This window comes from Hippopotamus amphibius, chromosome 15, assembly GCF_030028045.1.
Source record: "Hippopotamus amphibius kiboko isolate mHipAmp2 chromosome 15, mHipAmp2.hap2, whole genome shotgun sequence".
Classification (NCBI taxonomy): Eukaryota; Metazoa; Chordata; class Mammalia; order Artiodactyla; family Hippopotamidae; genus Hippopotamus; species Hippopotamus amphibius.
This window is the reverse complement of record NC_080200.1, coordinates 57,216,945-57,238,286: the sequence shown is the minus strand read 5'-3', so window position 1 is coordinate 57,238,286 and position 21,342 is coordinate 57,216,945. Positions and strand designations below refer to the sequence as shown.

Below are 21,342 nucleotides of genomic sequence, written 5' to 3'. Positions count from 1 at the left end.
TCAGTAAAGTTCTTGGTGAAAATGAAAAATCTGCCTTTTATTTTTACTCAAAAACCAAAGGAACTTTTTGGTCAACCCAATGACTTCTAACTTTTGATGGCAGTTATAATGTTTCTTCATCAGATCATGTGTCTTGAGGATTTCATAAGATCAAAAAAGTTTTGGTAGAGTGCTAAGGCCAGGAGCTAGATGATAAAAATAGCTGCTGATTTTGAAGGATGTGACTTGTTTGATTCAAAAGTGGAGTGTTGGAATTTTATTTTTAATAATATAATTTTTTAATATAATTTAATGTGCAATTCAGTCTCCTAAGTGTCGTGACCTCACTGTAACTCAAAAAGTGTATAGCATTCATGGACTGAAGATGTACAATAATGGATACAATTATATTTTCCCCCAGAACATAGGATACAATCAGCTAATATTGAGCAGAGAAGATAAACAAGGTCACACTCAGGCCATGGCAAGGCCCTATGTGTCAGCCCTGAGGAGTAGGCTGGCATCTCAGTAAACTTGACTCCTCTGTGTTCTCTGTCCTTCAGTGGCCTGGATTCCTGCACTTTCTGCTACTCCTGCTGGTCCAGGGTGGAGTGGCAAAATGTGCTGGCAGTGCATTGAGAAGGGTTATCCTAGAGGAAGAAGATGAGGAAGGCAGCAGCTCTTTCTGGAAGGGTGAAGAGGTCATTCTTCAGGCCATCCAATTTAAATCTTGCTTGTGCTGCTCATGAACTTGGTGACTTAGGGAAGTCCTTCACTCTCTCGGGATCTCAGTTTCCTTATTTAATAAAATGAGGAATTGGCCCGATGACCTCTCTAACTTTAGTATTCAAAGACTGCAAGTTCTGTAATTCAGTGGCAGATTTCTTTTTATCCTCTCTCCCTCCCTCTTTTTTTTTCTTTCTTTTCTTTTTTCCTTCCTTCCTTCCTTCCTTCCTTCCTTCCTTCCTTCCTTCCTTCCTTCCTTCCTTCCTTCCTTCCTTTCTTTCTTTCTTTCTTTCTTTCTTTCTTTCTTTCTTTCTTTCTTTCTTTCTTTCTTTCTGTCTCTCTCTCTCTCTTTCTTTCTTTCTTTCTGTGTTAATTACGGAAACTATAAAACTGTAACATATTTACTTTGACCTTTGAATGTAAGACAATTCTTTGAGGTAAAAAAGATTTCTTCTGAGATTATTCAGGTAGAACCTTCGCATTCGACACAGGGATTCTGAAAGACGATTACAGAAAACAGCTACGATGCAGAACTCCATGTGGTAATATCAAATCCAAGAATTAGATTCAAATCCTCTTGACAGTTTTCCATCTTCCATCAGTCATGTCTATGCAAGACATACAGCATTTCTTCTATTTCATCCCTCAGTTGGAGTTAAATTCTGCTGGAGACTAGGCTGCGTGTTTTTATTTATTTTTTAAATCCGGAATGCTCTTTGTCATCTGACAGTGCAACATATTAAACTACTTAAAATGCTTTGTGGATGAAATCACATGTCTGAAGTGTGGCGTCCATTACCAGAGCTCTTGAAGGGCAGGCTTGGGTTTAGTCCGTCTCCTTTGTCTCACCTAGTTTCTCAAATCTGGGCATGCCTTTTCTCTCTCTTTTGAATCCCAGTGATTATCTTAGGCATAAGGCAGATTTCTATGTGTAGATAGTTCATTCAGATTGGTAGGGTGGATTGGGTAAAAAAAAAAATGATTTGGGCAATATTTACCTGGTTTAAATGGGTTGAAGAGAATCATGGCAATCAGAGCTTCAGGGTTGCCCCACCTCTGATTTTGCATTTTCTTTTTCTTTTTATATTTTTTAAATTATTTATTTTTTTAAAAAAATATATTTTACTTTATTTATTTGGCTGCGTTCTATGTGATTAAAGGAGAAGTGCACTGAATTTTCATAAACACATAAATTATCTAACTCCTTCCCGACTTAATATGTTTTGACATCAAACCCTTAGATACTTATTGACAATCTCAACGTTAGAGGCTAAGTGCTATAATGTACACATTTAAGCTCATGTACACATTTAAGCTCATGTACACAAGAATTTGAACTCAGGTTCAAGTTCAAGGAATGAGGGCAGGAATTCCTGTTTGTGTATTGTTAGGTTCCTTTTGTTGTCCATAGAGCTTGGCACACGAGGTTGCTAAACAGATGACATTATTGAATGTGAGGGTAACCCACACTCACGGGAGGGCGAGACCGTGCCTGTTTGTGCAGCTCTGTAGCTACAGCCCCTAGAAAAGTGTTGAGTGAGTGAATGAACTTAAGGATTTGGTCCTTGTCACTAAAGAGTTTACAGTCTCATTTGGGAGGCAGCTTGGCAAAATATTAAAGAGCAGTACTAATTAGGGACCACAGTGGAAAATTACCACAAGAGAGTCATATTATAATTGTCCAAATAGTAACATAAAAATTGTTCTAGATAGTCAAAGTCGGAAAATAATATATAGCATGCGTTACCCCCAGAAGACTTTGGCATTGTTGAATTATTTCTTTATGTATTGAATAAATCTTTGAGTAACTCTGTGTCTCAGGCAGTAGGTCAGGTGCTGGTGAGTTAATAGTGAACAAAATAAATGTATGTCTTGACCACAATCTAATGGGGAAAATAGTCAAGAAAAAGTAATAGATATTAATTTTTGAAGGGAAAAATGAGACTTACAATAGAGAATAACAGAGAATAGCTACTCCAGGAGTGAACTATAAGAGTGGAACCTTTAAGCTGAACTTAAGAGGTGAGAAGGAACCAGTTCTGTGAAGAGCATCCCAGGCAGAAGTATGTGTGCAAAGGCCCTGAGACAGCATGGAATTCAGTCACCAAGAGAGCTGTTCTGGTGGGAGTAAAGGAAGAGGCAGGTACTGAAGGATTTTGAACAGGAGGACATGGTAAACCAGTGTACCATGATGAACATGATACAATGACATTTTAAGACATTCACACTTGCTCAAAAGTGGAGAACAGATTCTGGTGCAGAAGAGTGGAAGCGGGCATTTAATAGTTCGCCAAAGAAATGATGGTGAACTTGATCAAGGTATGTCGGTGAAAAAATATACGCACAACCTAAAGTTTGAGAGTTATGTTTTATTCAGTGTGAATTTTTAGGACTTCAAGCCCTGGAGGCAGCATCTCAAGTAGCCCTGAGAGAACTACTCTGAGGAGGTGAAGCGGGGGAACTAGGATATATAGGAGTTTTGCAACAAAGGGCAGGTAGTCTGAATATCAAAAGATGATTATTAATGAAAGAAAACCAGATATCTCAAGTTAAGGAGTTTGGCGCTTTTCTACGTATGGGACGATGCAAGAGTCTGGGCTCATGGAAATCATTCCTTTGATAGGCACCTCAGCTATCTGGGGCCAGTATCCTGTGTTTTTACATCCTGAGTTTTCTCAGGGCTCACCGTGGGGTGTGGTTGCAGTATGATGGCTGCTAGATGGCAGGTTCTTTTCCTTCCTGAGTGCCCTCTGTGCTCACCAGCTCACCATTGGCAGTGGCTGCAGTCGCTGATGACTGTGACATCCTTTGTTTCCTGATATGGCAGGCAATATTCTGTTTATCAGGTAGCAGCAGTGAAGAACACAAAGTATGGAAAGATTTGAGGTAGAATTAAAGAATTTGCTGTTGGAAAAAAGTGGAAGAGGGTTAAGGGATAAGGAAGGAGGAGTTCTCCAGGCTCCTGATTGAATTAATGGGGGATAGTGGTACTCTTTACTGAGGTTCAAAATACCAGTGCAAGGAGGAAAATTTGGGATGGGGAAGCGTGGATTCAGTGGCGGACAAGTGAAGTTGGAGATGTCTGCCAGATAAACGCAGAGATGTCTGGTAGGAGCACGGAACTAGATTGTGAATGTGGATCTCAGAGGAGGCATCTGAGCTGATGATATAGACATGGGAATCCTCAGCAGGTTGAGGGCATGGTGATCAAGAACCAGCTGGGCATATTAAATTCAAACCTTCCATTTACAGAACATCTACCTGGGACAGTGAACCCAGGGAAGTGCTTTCCTCATCCCCCATTATTTTACCCAGTCTTTCATCCTTCACCTGGTCCTGTACTTTCTCTACTGGCCCTAGGACCCTTGCCCGCACACATTCACTCGTCCTCACCTTGACTCAGTTCTTTCGTTCTCTCTCTCTCTCTCACCTGCCGTAGTTTATCCTGTCATCTCACACCTTTCTGCTGCAGCCCACCCTCCTTTCACTCTTCTAACTTGGTCCCTCCATTAGCTGCTTCTCAACCTTTAGACTCTCACCGTCTGCTACATACAGTGGTTCACAAAAAGCCCCAGTGAAATTTGTTAAATGAATGGCAATATTCTAAGTTCTGCAAATCTTTTAAGGTGTGGCTTCCTTTCCAATATTATTACATGTCCATCGGTTCATTAGTAAAACTGAGGTTGCATTCCTACAACAAGGAGGAGGAAGAAGAAAGGAATGGGTGGAGGGAGCATTGGTTATAGGGGTATTTGTGGATCAGATTGCAATTTGCATGGGAATCAGGCAATAGAATTTGTTTTCTTAAGACATCTCCCCCACCCCACCCCCAAAAAAAGACATCTCCCCCAAATTTTCAAACAGTGTCATGAGATAGAAACATTTTTTTCACCAGGAAGATAAGATGCTAGATGATCAGGATTCCTATTGATACCTAGCAGGGACGCTGTGGGGCTCCTGGGTACAAAAGCCTTCCTGTGTCCCCCATTTCTTGATGACAGGAAATAGGCTCCATTCAGCTTCAGTGACCTTCCCTGAGTTCCAAAGAGCAGGTTCAAACAGATGCTAATTAGGGAAGGGAAGGGATGTGGAGACAAGGGAGGAACAGTCCAAAGAAACAATAGTGCAGCCTGGGAGCAGAGTCCTGGTTCCCCATCAAGGGATATTCATAACAGTATCTTTGAAGCTGTTTTGCAGATATTGAAACCCCCACCAGGTGGAGGAAATTAAAACAGTGTGCTGCCCGCAGACATACAGACCCCAGACCTGTGGGAACAGAAGGCTGATGATGCTGGTTCCCACTTACCTCACCCCCAACCAATCAGAAGACGGTCCACGAGCTGATCACGCCCTCTTCAAACCATTCCTATTAAACTCCCCACAACCCCCTCCAGGTTGGAACACACAGTTTTGAGGGCAATAGCCCCCTGTGGCCCTCTTTGCCTGGCAAAGCAGTAAAGCTCTTCTTTTCTACTTCATTCAAAACTCTGTTTCCAAGAATTAATTCGGTGTCGGGGTGCAGAGGCCAGATTCAGCTTCAGTATTACCATTTGAACTCCTTCTCTACACCATGAATACCCATAGTAGTACGGTATTTGATATATTTTAAGTTCTTAATAGTTACTGATTAAATTTGTTCTGTAAATATATACAAAGGTTTCGAGAAGCATCGTTCCGTCACACCTTATGCCACCAGTCGTTTTTAGCTGTTGAGACCCTCAGTCCTGTATCTCTCTTGCCCATTTATCTGCATCCCGCCTTTACTTGGCCTTGACATCAGAAGTTCCCAGATCTTAACGTTTCCCCCAAATTACCATCCCAATCTGATGAGCAGTTGTTTTAAATAGAAATATAATTGACCTATAACACTATGTTAATTCCAGGGGCACAACATAGTGATTTGATATTTCTATAGACTAGGAAATTATCATGATAAGTCTAGTTACCATGCGTTACTATACAAAGTTGATGAGTGGCTTTTTTAAAAATTAATTAATTAATTAATTGGCTGCATTGGGTCTTCGTTGCTGCACACGGGCTTTCTCTAGTTGTGGCGAGTGGAGGCTACTCTTCATTGTGGTGCATGGCCTTCTCATTGTGGTGGCTTCTCTTGTTGCAGAGCACAGGCTCTAGGCACCTGGGCTTCAGTAGTTGTGGCACATGGGTTCAATAGTTGTGGCGCATGGGCTTTGTTGCTCCAAGGCATGTGGAATCTTCCCGGACTAGGGCTCAAACCCCTGTCCCCTGCATTGGCAGGCAGATTCTAAATCTCTGCGCCACCTAGGAAGTCCGGTGAGCAGTTTTTTAAAGAACAAGTCACTGTTAAGTAATAGTTTGCGTCTCCTGTAGGCATGTTGAATTATTAATTACAGATCTTCTGGTGTTCATTCCAGAAAGTGAAATCAGCTAATAATCTTATGCAAATATTTTCCATTTTCTCAGATCCAGAAGACCAGTGTATGTCAATTGTACAAGTATTTTCAATATTCTTTACTAGGTGTAAAGTTTCAAAGTGAATTCCACTTTAAGGTATACATTTAGCATTGGGACAGGGATTTCATCTGTTCATATTTTGCTACATTTAAGAAAAGAAATACTGTAATAGTTTTTATAGACTACCTGGATAACTAGGTTTCTCTGTGCACATATCTCATTATAAGTATCTTTCATTTTTATTAAAAAAACTGTATAGTTTGTTTGCAAAAAAGCTAAAGAATAAAAATCTAATGTTTTTAAACTGAATGTACTTAGGATGAACACACTACGTGCTTGTTGGTGACACTTACTCTGTGCGCAGGTGTTGTCATTTGGCTCTATCCGAAAGGGATCCAAGGCAAAAGAAGGATGACCAGGTCTTTTCAATTGCCAGGTTGAAACCAGGAGCTTCATGAGGAATAGGAAGACTCTTGGGGATTCCTTAAACATGTTGGAATCAGAGGAGGCACAGAGCCCCAGAAGGCTGCAGGGTGACAATGGAGTTCCAAGAATGTTGTCACAAAGAAAGACTAAGCAATCATAAAAGGAAGGATTGACCCGTGACTTTCTAGAATATTCAACATTAAAACCTACTCGTTGGATCTGTTAGGAAATTATTTCCTCTTCAGTATCCGTTTTCCCGGGACAATAATGTAGTGGGAGTCAGAGGGTTAAACAGAAGCCAGTTACAGAAATGGGTTTTATCGCTCATTTGCTAGATCTGTCTATAAACCATATAGCGTTTGTCTGTGGGAGGGGTATGGAATATGTCAGCCTATCCACCCTCCAGTGCTGTGGCCATGCACCCTTTCTTAGCACAAATATTTTTCCTGACCACTCCCACCTTTGGATATTGACTTCTTCTCATACTGTTTACACCTCAGTGTGTTGCCCTCCTCCAAGGGCTATACTACTTTTCCCACCACTACAGAATTTCCAAAGGAGACACCAGGGGGTCTGTCTTGCTCTTGAAGTACTGTATTATAATATTTACCATTCAATCACTTTCAAGAAACAATTATGGAGCACCTACTTTGAAAGTTCTACAGAGGACAAAAGTGTAAATTACAGACCACAGGGATGTTTCTCCATCTGAGCAGGATGAGTCAGGCCAGCTCCTATACCCAATATCACTTCAAGGTTTCCTGAAGCACCTACATGCCCTTCAGTCTTCATGGGAGCGCTTGCTGTAGCCACTGTGAAATTGTATAAGTAGCCAGGGATCATGTCAGGAAGGTCTTCTGTATGTGTCTCTAACCTTCCCTCTATCTACTCTGTGTCTTTCCTCTTCTTTCGGCTCCTCTCCCTTTACCTTTATTTCCTGTCCCATCTCTATATCAACATCACTTCTCTTTTCCTTTTTCTGCTTTATTTTGCTGTCTTCCTAAGCTGGCCGACAACTATTTTTATTTGTATTTCTATGCCAAGCATTGAATATGCATTTCCTGCCAAGACCTAAAATGCTTTTCTACACACAGTGTCTCTCTCCATTCTAAATCTCTTCATGCCCAGGGGCTGGGTTGGTGTCTGATGGGGAATGATACCCGACTACCCTGGTTTCGAATCAGAAGAACATCAGTCTGATACCTGAAGACAAATCATAGCGCTATTCATCCTTTCCCAGCGTTGTCTTCTCACGGAGATGCTCATACAAATGGCCCCATCTCTAGAGATGGGGAAGAGTTCAGCCTATCACCTGGTTCCCATTTCTCAGCTAATGGGACGGAGGCACAGACCTGTAAAACAAGCAGCTTTGTTTCCAAATGAAAACCAAATGTGCTGAATTCCAGGAGTACTGGGTCCACTCTGCCATGTGTCTTAGCAGGTGCAGAAGGGCGGCCTTACCTAATTTTCACTACTGATCTACTCCAGCATTTCTTTACCTGAAAAATGAGCAATCCAAATAAACATTCAGTTACTGTAGCTAGAAATTACAACCCTGTCATGCAAGGAGGTGAACTGGAGTGCCACATTTAGCTTCTGATGCCAAATAGCGCATTGCCTGCCATCTCAATGCTGAACAGTTCTCTTTGCCAGATAATTTATGCTTTAGGGAATGAACAGTCAGTTATCAGATCCCCTGGCCACTTGCATAAATCTCTGAGACAATATCTTCAGAAGGAAACGGTCCTTTTTTTTTTATCCTCTTTCACTTCAAGAAACTTGAGCCAGTAATCAAGTGTGCTTTTATTCTCAGTTTTATTCACACGAATCCTCCAAGTTATATCTTTTTCTTTTGGGTTTTATTTGTTTTCAAACCAGAAGAGCACTTTAAGTAAAGTTTATGAAATATAAAAATGCCCAAGGCTTAATAACACACTGTTGGAATATTTGAATATGGCTGAATTTACAGCAATAAAGTTATGTGTTGTAGGGTTGTTGGCAAGGAATAAAGGTTGGAGTTGTCCCAGGAAACATTTTCTCACATAGTTGGTCATTGACTCAAATGGCAAGTGTTCTGGAATCATACTCACATGACATTGGTGAGTCTCTGGAACTAATAAGTTAGTTCCCTTTAACTGGATCATCAAAAATATGTTTTAAATGCAGCACCTGCTCTCTGTAAGATGCCAGGGCCAAGACTGAAGAAGTCCCTCGAGACACGTAAGACCTGGGTCCTGTCCACAAGGAACTTACAGTCTCGTTGGGAAGTTAAGACAGTACACTGTGGTCCCAAAGACATCATTACAGATGCAAACATTCTTGTCTCTACCTTCAAAATATACATAGAGTCAGGGCATTTCTTATCACGTCCATTGCTGCCACGCTGCTCTAAGTCAGCATCATCTCTCATCCCGATTATTGCTGAAATTTCCCAGTGATATCTCTGGGCTTCCTCTCTTGCCCTGTTTAGCCTACTCTCAACATAACAATCAAGGCGATCCAGTTAAAGAGTGATTTGGATCATGTCAGTCCTCTGTTGAGAGCCCTTAGAAGCTCCTGGACCCACTCAGAGTAGAGCCAGTGTCCTTGCAGTATAGACAAGGTTCTACACACAGTCCAGCCACCCACACCCTCTTTGACTCTCTGCTCTCAACTTTTACCAGTTTTACCTCTTGCACATTCTGCTCCATCCGTGCTCACCCCCTTGCTTTTTCTGGAGTACACCACTAATGTTGCTACCTCAGGGCCTTTGCACTTGCTGGCCCCTCTGCCTGGAATACTTTATCCCCTGATGACTACTCACCCCTCACATACTCAGGCTTTAGGCCATGTTATCTTAAATTGGGCTCTCATATGTATGTGGGCTCGCGTGCACGTGCACACACACACACACACACTTTTTTTAAATTGAAGTATAGATGCTTTATACTGCTGTGTCAGTTTCTGCTGTACAACAAAGTGAATCAGCCGTATGTATACATATATCCCCTCTTTTTTTGGATTTCCTTTCCATTTAGGTCACCACAGAGCATTGAGTAGAATTCCCTGTGCTGTACAGTAGGTTCTCATTAGTTATCTATTTTATACACAGTATCAATAGTGTATATATGTCAATCCCTATCTCCCAATTCATCCCATACCCCCTTTCCTCCTTGGTATCCATATCCTTGTTCTCTGTCTGTGTCTCTCTATTTCTGCTTTGCAAATAAGATCATCTATACCGTTTTTCTAGATTCCACATATATGAGTTCATATACAATAAAAAATATGGAATGCTTCACGAATTTGTGTCATCCTTGCGCAGAGGCCATGCTAATCTTCTCTGTATTGTTCCAATTTTAGTATATTGCTGAAGTTAGCACCACACACACACTCTTGCTTGCTTTAACTTTTTTCCATATAGATATCACCATATGAAGCCCTAATAGTTTGTGTGTTATCTATCTTTTCCCCAGTAGGAGGTAAGCTAGTTGTTGTGTTTTGTTTTTTTTTACTTTTCAGTTTCGTTTGCCATTTCTTTGGCACCTAGAATGGTGCCTGACACACAGTAGGTGGCCAGTAAATATTTATTAAATGATTATTTTTATTTTGAGCATGAGGTGTTGTATTAGTTTCTTAGGGCTGCTGTAACAACGTATCATGAACTAGGTTGCTTAAAGCATAGAAATTTATTGTCTCACAGCCCTGGAGGATAGAAGTCTGAAATCAAGGTGTCTCCAGAGCCATGCCCTCTCTAAAACCTGTAGAGAAGAACCCTTACTTGCCTCTTCCAGCTTCTGGCAGCCTCAGGTGTCAGTTTCAGCTGCAGCACTTCAATCCCTGCTTCTGTGGTCACATGACATTCTCTCCTCATTTGAGATGGGGTGGAAGGAAAGTAATTCCCTTTGAGTGTCACCTCACCTCCGTTTTTCCTTTAAAATTTGACCAGGCTAACATCCCATCAACACAGCTCTGGCCCAGCATCTACTCACATCAGAAGCCTTCAGCATCTATACGTTGTCTAAATTCTCTAGACTAGAATTTGAGGTTTTCCACATTCTGTTTGCCATCCACCATCACATAACCTGTGACCTGTCTAACTTGTAGGATTTACTCCTCCCCATAGGTACCCTTTGCTGCATCCCTGCACATGTCTCTTCTTATGCTTTTCCTTCAACCCTTCTCTAGTGCAACCATTACATAAAGACTTCCTTGACATCTTCCTTCCAAGGTCCAACTTCTCCATCTTCAAAGCATGCATGCAAGATTACCCCTACCTTTTTGATGGCATTAATTGTTTCCTATCCTGTCTTTTAGGTATATGTGAATGAAGGTTTTGTCTCCTCTAAATTAGGATGATAAACATACCCGTTGTATGATTTTTTGGTTGATAAAACTTGTCAGAAGGTTGTAGATTTAAATTTTAGGCAGAGGTAGGATTCAAACCTAAAAATAAATAAATAAATAAATAAATTTTAATAAAGCTTTTGTTGTTCTGAATCAAAGAACGTGAGGTTTCAAATATAAGAACATGTCTTTCCTCAGTTCTCTGAGACAGCAATACACAATAATGAAATGAGGTAAAGATTCAGAGGGAAGGGTTTGAGAAAGAATTAAGCAATGTGGGGGAAGTTTGGTGGATGTTAAAAAGTCTATATTATAGTACATGTGGCCACTTTGGGGTCTTTTTTCAAGCATCTACACTCACTTTGGAAAATAAATTATTTTACATATTGTGGTATGCCAAAAAATGTCCTTTAAAAGTTAGCCCCATTTTAATTCCTGAAACCTATGAATATGCTAAGTTACATGGCAAAAGGGACTTTGCATATATGATGAAGTTCAGGATGTTGAGATGGGGAGGTTATCCTGGATTAGTCTGGCTGAATCCAATGTAATAATAATAAGGGTCCTTTTAAGACAGAGGCAAGACAGTATGTCTCTAAGGAGGAGATGTAATGACAAAAGCAGAGAAGAAAAGGGACTTCATGACGGCTGAAGCAGAGAGAGATTGAAATGCTGGCTTTGAAAGTGGAGGATGGGGCCTTAGCCAAAGAATGCAGGTGGCCTCTAGAAGCTGGAAATGAATTCTCCCTAGAACTTCCAGACAGAATACAGACCTGCCGACACCTTGATTTTAGCATTTATGACCTCCAGAACTGTAGGATAATAAATTTGTGTTATTTTGAGTCACTCAATTTGCAGTAATTTATTACAGTGGCAATAGAAAATTAACACATATTTTAAGGCTGTGACATTAAAAGCAGAACCCAGTGTTTGGCAATCTTTTCTGTAAAGGACCAAATAGTAAATATTTTAGGCTTCATGGACCATATGGTCGGTGTCACAAGTACTCAACTCTGCCGTGTAGCATGAAAGCAGCCAGAGACCATATGTAAATAAATGGCTGTGGCTGTGTTCCAATAAAACTTTATTTACAAAACTAAGCAATAGACTGGATTTGGCCCATGGGCTGTAGCTTGCTGAAATATGGTATAAACCAATGCCTCATCATTGTTTATTGTTTTAATTTATACTTCATCTTATTCTGGAATCTGATTCCTATTTATGTGTGCCACATGACCCACTGAACTAGATACAGAACATTCAGCAATGGTCTGAGATTGGTTCTCCAACCAGAAACGTGAAGGTTATTAAGTGTGAAGATGAAGCTTATTATTAACACTCTGCCGTCATCTTTAATTCCCCAGTACTTGCACATTGCAAGAATTGTATCCTAGAGGTGTAAATAGTAGTGCTAAATGACTCTGGCTTGATTTGCTCAAGCGAGAAGACCATACCGTATTTCCACAAAGCCTCCAGCATTTCTAATGCTAAGAATATGCACATCTCATGAAAATGTATTTCATCAAGCGCTGTCTACAGAGGATTAAACTGAACTGTAAAGCCATGTTTTTGTGTACAGACTTCAGGATTGCTAATACTCTTTTGTTTATAATTTCTCCCTGGGACATCTCTCTTGAGGCAAATGTTCCCTCAGCAGAGGAGGTACTGTACAGACAGTGTGATTTTTAACCAAAGAAATTGCTGCACTTGGGGATTCTTGTTAGACTCGTGTTGCACTTCTCTTTGCTTCGTGAACCTGACCCCAAACATCTGTATAAATGTGGCAAGTTAAAACAGCTTGCTTATACCTGGCTTGCCAAATAGAATTCTGTTTCCATCATGTTTATATCAGGATTGCATGACATTGGCCCATCTCCCATGCCTGCTGGCTTCCTTCTCCTTTCTTCCTTGTTCATCATGCTGACCTCTAACCTTAACAGCTCAGACCCAATCCCACCCCCTCCATGGTCAGGCCTGCAACATCACTACTTCCTCTGCAACTTCTCCTAACATCCTTTTGGTCTATATGTGGCTTAGTTAGTTCATGTCACATGAAGCTTTACTGTTAGTAAGATTTCTGCATGCACCCTACTAAATTATAGATGCTCATGTTCAGAAACAAGCTTCTGTTTATAGTTCATAATACTTAGTAGAATATTCAATAAATATTATCTAGATTATTGATTGTTCGATTTTTTATGGTATGACAGTTTTATTTTATTTTATTTATTTTATTTTTTAAGCTATTGCTAGATTTTTTACTTAATTTGACTCTTCTTTGGATTTTTAAAAAATATTCTACTTTTTAGAATACTTTTAGGTTCACAATGGAATCGAAAGGAAGGTACAGAGAATTCCCATACACCTCCTACCACTACACATGCATAGCCTCCTCTATTATTAACTCCACTCACCAAAGTGGTACATTTTTTACCACGGATGAACCTACATTGACACATCATAATCCCCCAAAGTCCATAGTTCACTTTAGGGCTCACTCTGGGTATGTGCATTCTATGGGTATGGATAAACGTATGATATATATCCATCATTATAATGTTATACAGAGTATTTTTGTTGCCCTAAAAATTTTCTGTGCTCTGCCCATTCATCTCCACCCATGCACTAACATACATACACTCCTGGAAGCCACTGATTTTTTTTATTGTCTCTATAGTTTTGCTTGTTTCTAAAATGTCGTATATTTAGAATCATAGCAGGTAACATTTTTATGTTGACTTCTTTCACTTAGTTATAGGCATTTAAGGTTCCTTCGTGCCTTTTCATGACTTGATAGCTCATTTCTTTTTAGCACTGAATAATATTCCATTGTCTGGGTATACCACAGTTTATCCATTCATGTATTGAAGGACATCTTGGTTGCTTCCAAGTTTTGGCAATTATACATAAAGCTGCTATAAATATCTGTGTGCAGATTTTTGTGTGGACATAAATTTTCAACTCCTTTGGGGAAATAACCAAGGAGCACAATTAATGGATCATATGATAAAAGTAGATTTAGTTTTGGAGGAAACTGCTAAATTATCTTCCAAAGTGGCTGTGCCATTTTGCATTCCACCAGCAGTGTGTGAGAGTTCCTGTCACTCCTTGTCCTTGTCAGCATTTGGTGTTGTCAGTTCAGTGAATTTTAGCCATTGTAATAGGTATGTAGTGCTATCTCATTGTTTTAATTTGCATTTCCCTGATGATGTATGATGTGGAGCATCTTTTCATAAACTTTTTAACCATCTGTATATCTTTTTAGTGAGGTGTCTGTTAAGGTCTTCAGTCTATTTTTAATTGGGTTGTTTAATTTCTTACTATTGAGTTTTAAGAGTTTTTTGTACATTTTCGATAACAGCCCTTTGTTAGATGTGCCTTTTGCAAATATTTTCTCTAAGTCAGTGACTTGTCTTCTCATTTTCTTGATATTATCTTTTGCAGAGCAAAAGTTTCAAATTTTAACAACGTCCAACTTATCAATTATTTCTTCCTTGGATTGTGTCTTTGGTGTTGTATTTAAAGTCATTGCCATATACAAGGTCATCTAAGTTTTCTCTGGTGTTGCCATCTAGGAGTTTTATAATTTTGTGTTTACATTTATGTCTGTAATCCATTTAGGGTTAATTTTTGTGAAGCATGTAAGGTCTGTATCTAGATTTCTTTTTCTTTCTTTCTTTCTTTCTTTTTCTTTCCTTCTTTCTTTCTTCTTTCTTTCTTTCCTTCTTTCTTCCTTTCATCTCCTCTCCTCTCCTCTCCTTTCCTCTCCTTTCCTCCTTCCCTCCCTCCCTCCTTCCTTCCTTCATGTATATGTCCAGTTGTTCCTGCACCTTTTTGTTGAGGAGACTTATCTTTGTTCCATTGTATTGCCTTTTCTCCTTTGTCAAAGATCAGTTAACCCTGTTTTTGGGGGTCTCTATTCTGTTCCATTAATCTATTTGTCTATTCTTTCAACAATACCACACCATCTTGATTATTTTACTTTATGTTAAGTCTTGAAATTAGGTAGCATCATTGTTCCAACTGTGTTCTTCTTCAATATGGTGTCGGCTGGTCTGGTCTTTTGCCTTTCATATAAACACTAGAATCAGTTTGTTGATATCATAAAATAAATTACTGGGTTTTTGGTTGAGATTGCATTGAATATGCAGATCAAGTTGGGAAGAACTGACATCTTGGCAATACTTAGTTTCTCTATCTGCAAATACAGAATATTTTTCCATTTATTTAGTTCTCCTTTAATGTTTTTCATCAGTTTCATAGTTTTCCTTACATAGATTTTGTACATTTTGTAGATTTATGCTTAAGTATTACATTTGGGAGGGGGGGTTTGCTAATATAAGTGACATTGCATTTTTAATTTTAAATTCTATTTGAACATTGTTGGTGTATAAGAAAGCAATTAACTTTTGTATATCTTGTATCCCACAACCTTGCTATAGTCACTTATTAATTCTAAGAGGTTTTTGTTTATTTCTTCAAATTTTCTACATAGAGGATCATGTCATCTGCAAACAAAGATAGTTTTAAACCTTCCTTCTAAGTCTCTATACCTTTTATTTCTTTTTCTTGCATTATTGCATTGGCAAGTATTTCCAGTGTGATGTTGAAAATGAGTGATGAGAAGGGACATCCTTGCTCTGTACTTGATTTTAATGGGAAAGCTTTGAGTTTCTCACCATTAGGTATGATGATAGCTCTAGGTTTTTTGTAGATAGTCTTTATCAAGCTGAGAAAGCTCCCCTCTGTTACTAATTTACTGAGAGTTTTTATTATGAATAGCTGTTGGATTTTGTCAGATCCTTTTTCTGCATCTATTGCTGTGATTTTTTTTTCTTTTTTAGTCTGTGATGGATTACATTAATTGATTTTGAAATTCTGGACCAGCCCTGCATACCTGGGATAAATCGTACCTGGTCATGGTGTATACTTCTTTTAAATACATTTTTGAATTTGATTTGCTAATATTTTGTTGAGGATTTTTGTATCAATGTTCATGAGAGATATTGGTCTATAGATTTGCTTCTATTATATCTTTGTCTAGTTTGAGTATTAAGATAATACTGGCTTCAGAGAAAGTATTCCCTCTGCTTCTATCCTTTGATAGTGATTGTAGAATTTATGTAATTTCTTCTTTAAATATTTGGTAGAATTCAGCAGTGAACCCATATGGACCCAATGCTTTCTGCTTTGGGAAGTTATTAATTATTAGTTCAATTTCTGTAATATTGGGTTGGCCAAAAAGTTCATTTGGGTTTTTCCTTAACATCTTACAGTATAGGCCTGTTCAGATTATCTATTTCTTCTTGTGTGCATTTTGGCAGATTGTGTCTTTGAAGAAATTGGTCCATTTCATCTACTTTATCAAATTGTGGGGATAGAGTTGTTCATAGTATTCTTTTATTATCCTTTTGATTTCCAATAAGATCTGTAGTGAGGTCCCCTCTTTCATTTCTAATATTACTAATTTATGTCCTCACACTTTTTGTTTGTTTGTTTGCTTCTTTTTTTGGTTAGTTACCTTGGCTAGAGGCTTATTGATTTTACTGATCTTTTTGAAGAACCAGCTTTCAGCTTCATTGATTTTTCTCTGTTGATTTCCTCTTTTTAATTTCATTGATTTCTACTCTAATTCTTAATATTCCTTCTGCTTACTTTGGATTTACTTTGCTTTTCTTTTTCTAGTTTCCTAAAGTGGAAACTTAAATTATTGATTTTAGATCTTAATTCTTTCCTAATCTATGCATTCAATACCATAAATTTCCCTCTAAGCGCTGTTTTGGCTTCATTCCATAGATTTGGTAAGTTGTGTTTTCATTTTCAGGTAGTTCAAAATATTTTTAAACTTACCTTGAGATTTCTTCTTTGACCTATGCATTTTTTAGAAGTATGCTGCTTAATCTCCATGTATTTAGTGACTTTCCAATGAACTTTCTATTGTTGATTTCTAGTTTAACTCCATGTGGTCTGAGAGCAGGCATTGTATAGTTTCTATTCTTTTACATTTGTTAGGGTGTCTTTTATGGCCCAGAATGTGGTCTAAAGTGGTGAATGTTCCCTGTGAGCCTGAGAAAAATGTGTATTCTGCTATTGTTGAATGAAGTAGCCTGTAGATGTTACTTATATCTAGTTGATTGATGATGTTATTGAGTTCAGCTATGTCTTTACTGATTTTCTGCCTGATGTAGTTGCTCATTTCTGAAAAAGGGTTTTTCTTTGGATTATACTGAGAAATATGCTAGTGGTGTACAACAGAATTCTTATTTTTATTTTACCTTTTTTAGCTACAGCTAGTGTTCTCTTAATATTTTAGAGAAGGCAATCTACTTTGATTTCCAGATTTGCTTGATGGTTGCATACCTGGGACAAATAATATTTTATATTATTAAAAATCATAATTGATGATAACATTTAATTAATATCTTGGAAGCAAAGAATAATTAGGATATATTCTTGAACATTTTTGATTTGGGCATGACTTTACCTAAACTATTCCAGATAATTAAGAATTTTTATTATCTTCAAAAACTTACTGAGAAAAAAGTCCAGTCTCCTGATGTGGATTGATTCTAGCTTAATAATCTGCCATGTAAGGCCCTATGCATGTGCCAGGCCTCAGTGAATATGCCACTTGGTGTGGAGAGCTGTGTTTGGCAGTGCATTTCTATTTTCTTTCCAGTTCCCAGAAACACCTAATCTTTGTATTCTGCTGACTCATAGGGATGATAACCATGTTGTTGGTCATTTCATAGGGTATACTTTAAGCCACCTAGCAGATATAAAAAGTAGAATTCTGCTGAGATTCCATTACAAACTGTTCTAAGGATGTTCATTTAAAATGCATGTGTTGAGCACCTAAATCATCCTTTTTTTTTTGGAATTCTCTCTGCACATGCTCCACTGAAAAAAAGCTATCATGATTTGTTAGTGAAGTAGATGTTCTGATGCCCAGAGGTATTGCAGACCAGTGGTCAGGACATAATAAGAAACTACATTAACAGTGCTTGCTTTTATCCATCTTCCATATTGTACTGTTTGAATGAGTGAGAAAAGGTGAGTGAAAAGTGGACTTCAAATAATTACATAAAAATAGATACAAGACATTGCTCCACATCATCACTTCTGATGTACACTTGTCAAGGATGTGAAACCTTAACCTAAGTGTGAGAAAACAGACATTTCCAGGTGGAGGAATGTTCTGCAAAATAATTGACGTGGGCTCTAAGAAATGCCAATGTCACCTAAGTCAAAAGAGTCTGGGGGAATGTTCTAGATTAAAGGATCCTTGATCAGATCCTGCATTCAAATATAAAATAAAATAAAATTCCCCAGCTTTACAGGACATTATTGAGCCAATGGAGAAAATTTAGAGTTTATATTAATGAGTATTTGAATCATTGTTAAATTCTCTATGTATGGTGATTGTATTGATGTGATGTGAGAGTCTTCCTAAGAGGTATATGCTGAAGTATTTTAGAGATTCAGAGTCACAAGATTTGCAGCCAACTCTCAAGTAATTCAGAAAAAAGAGACCGTGTATATGTGTGTACACCTATACATACATAACATGTATATACACATATACTTGTGTGTTATACATAAATGTAAATGTGAGAGAGAGAGAGTGTGTAAATATTAACAGTTGGTAAATCTTGACATATAGGTGTTTGTGGTACTATTCTCACAAGCTTTTCCATAAGTTTGACGTTTTTTCAAAATAAAAATTTGGGGATAAGTAGACAACAAATCCCAAAGGGTCTTTTCCCCACACTTTTGTTTGGACATTAGTTAAGGTTCAGATAAACTAAAGTAGAAAATCCTCAAGCTACCAAAATAAATAATCTGTTCTTAAGTCTTTTACAATATTTGGATATTTTAGTATTTATAGACAAGGGCAGTTGAAGACTAGCTAAATAAATATGTCTTTATATATTTGACCCTTTAAGGGATGCCTTTACATAAACAAACAAATAAAATAACAGCCAAGCATCCAGGCATCGTGATAATCACAAGGTTTTGATTTGGAAATCTTTCCCAGTTTGAGTTATTGCTTTCAGCTGTGATAATAACGGGGTTTTCCTCTAAGGGAAAAATATGCGATGTTTAAAATAAATATCATCAGTACAGTTTTGCACTGTTGAGAAAACATAAATGATCTTTTTTTTTTTTTCACTTTAAACATTCACATCACTGGAAAGTCTCATGAATGTATATTGGGGGAGACAGAATTTCAACTGACTAAAAGACGATAAAAAGCCTGGTTACAAGAGGGCTTCACCATCATTTTAAACAGCTCTAAAACCCTTTTGTTTGTGGCCTTCACACAAGGATAAGCCCAGACTTTTATTCAAGCAAGCTCGCTTTACGTTCCTACTGAAATTTGAATTTTGACTGTCGAACACAATTCAGAATGGAACTATAAGCTCAGAGGATTCCATTCCTTCCTTCCTTCCTAGGAACTGACTCAAACCAGTGTTGTTCTCAGCAGTGTGGTTATCCACACTGGGTTTACACATTTCTCCAGGAAACAGCCAAAGGTTTGAAGACATCTTTTTGGTGGAATTTCACATCCTCACTTTTTGTCTTATGAGAAAATAGTAACAAGTACTGTCTTTGTTCCCTCAGTCTGACGTGATAAATCTTTCAGCAAGAAGATTAAATAATTACTCTGTTGTCACTTTAAATTCTATTTTTGTTTTGTTTTTTAACTGAAAAAATATCCAGAACTATAGTGAATATCATTATTTGAATAGCCATGATTTTTCTGACATCATTCTAGTTGAATTACCTACCATTATGTGATACAAACACAACAAGAGCCCTGTAAGACGGGTACTATTATTTTACAGAGAAGGAAAATTTTTACAGCTAAGTTAGTAGGTGGTGATTGATCTGGTAATAGTCATGCTCTTACCACTGCAATATACTGCTTCCTGCAAACAAAGGATATTATTATTTATTTTATTCCATTATCCACTTAGAAATTGTGACAGCATACAGAAACACAACCAAATAAATGGAAACAAATCCTTTTAAGGTGGCAATTTTATTTCTTTTATCTACCAGCTAGTCAGTTAGGTCTTTTATGAGTGTGTTTATCTTTCTAAAGTCTTAACAAGGATAGACATTTATTTGTCAATTAAAATCTGTAGCAAGGACTAAAGGAAATAACAGACCTTCTGCAGGAATGATTAATGTCAAGGTAGCTTGCCTTGATTGAGGCCAGAGATCATGGGACAATTCAGCTGAGTTCTCCAGAATCCTCCTTGGAAAGTAGCGAGAACAGCACTGGGAGATTTGGAAGTAATAAGGCTTATCAACTGATATCCATTCACTGACTCAGAAGTACTTGAATACACACTTGAGGAGTCGAGTGTGTATTCAACATCAGTAGCTATGGCTTCTTGCTTGTTCAACAAACATCACCAGTTCTATGCCAGGCATCGGGCTGTGTACTGAACCCATTCAAGTTGTCTGCAAGTCTACATTTTCAATCTCTGTTGAATTGCTATGCATAAACTAAGAGTTAGCAATAAAGCATAATACCTACACTAAACCCATCATTTCTTAGTAATTATGACTATTAATTAGCATTATCTTCCAAGTAATACTAGTAATAAAGAGCTCACATTATGCATGCCTCCAGGACTTTTTCTGTGAAGACTTCTTTTGGAACTTTTCCTGAAAACATTCAAGAGTCATATGGAAGACATCCAGTTAGAAACTTCCATGTTGTAAACTTTAAGCTTTGATTATATTTACCTTGGGTGGCTGAGTAAATTACTTGACTTTTCTCTGGGCTTAAAATGGTGTTATAAAACCACATTGTACCTGGTAACATGGTCCATCTCTATTGTGAACCCTTTCAAGCGTGCATGTAGGTTGTAAATATTGGGAAAGCATTTAATACCTCATTAAAAATTCATAAGTTTTAAATCGTGAGTCTGATTTTTCATTTGTACCGGGCTTATATTTTCTCTCCCACTTAATAAACTCAGCAATCCTCACTCTCTGAAATATGTCCATCAACACTTATTTTTTCTAATATGGCAAATAAATCATTTTGTACATTAAGCCACCAGCGTTGGCAACAGTGGCATCAGCTATCATCTGTTTTTAGCTCTTTCCTTTCAAAATGACTTATTGGAAAGAGTATAAGACTATATAATTATGCAATGCTTCTAATAGCTTAATATGCGATTTTCCACGTAAACTGGTAGTTGCCCCGGCTTCCCTGAAACACACACACACACACACACACACACACCTGGGAGAAAAATGCCAAAATTCTAAAGCCTCACATAAGAGGCTCAGAGAATGAGCCTGTTCTGCAACAAGCTGGATATTGTTTACAGTGCAAATTGTTTGTTAAATAAGGGCAATGACGAGTCAACTGAGAATATGTTTGCAAGTAATATTTTTATGTAAAATATTTTTCTCCCTTGATTAAAT

The 21,342-nt window shown here is 38.1% G+C and overlaps 1 protein-coding gene and 1 pseudogene across 4 annotated transcripts in view; one reads left to right on the top strand and one right to left on the bottom strand.

Moving 5' to 3' along the window:
- The window catches only part of FBXL7 (F-box and leucine rich repeat protein 7), a 392,528-nt gene that overhangs the window by 193,934 nt on the left and 177,252 nt on the right, over positions 1-21,342 (top strand). The gene's annotated exons all lie outside the window — the stretch shown is intronic.
- LOC130837593 (U6 spliceosomal RNA) lies at positions 9,826-9,925 on the bottom strand (annotated as a pseudogene).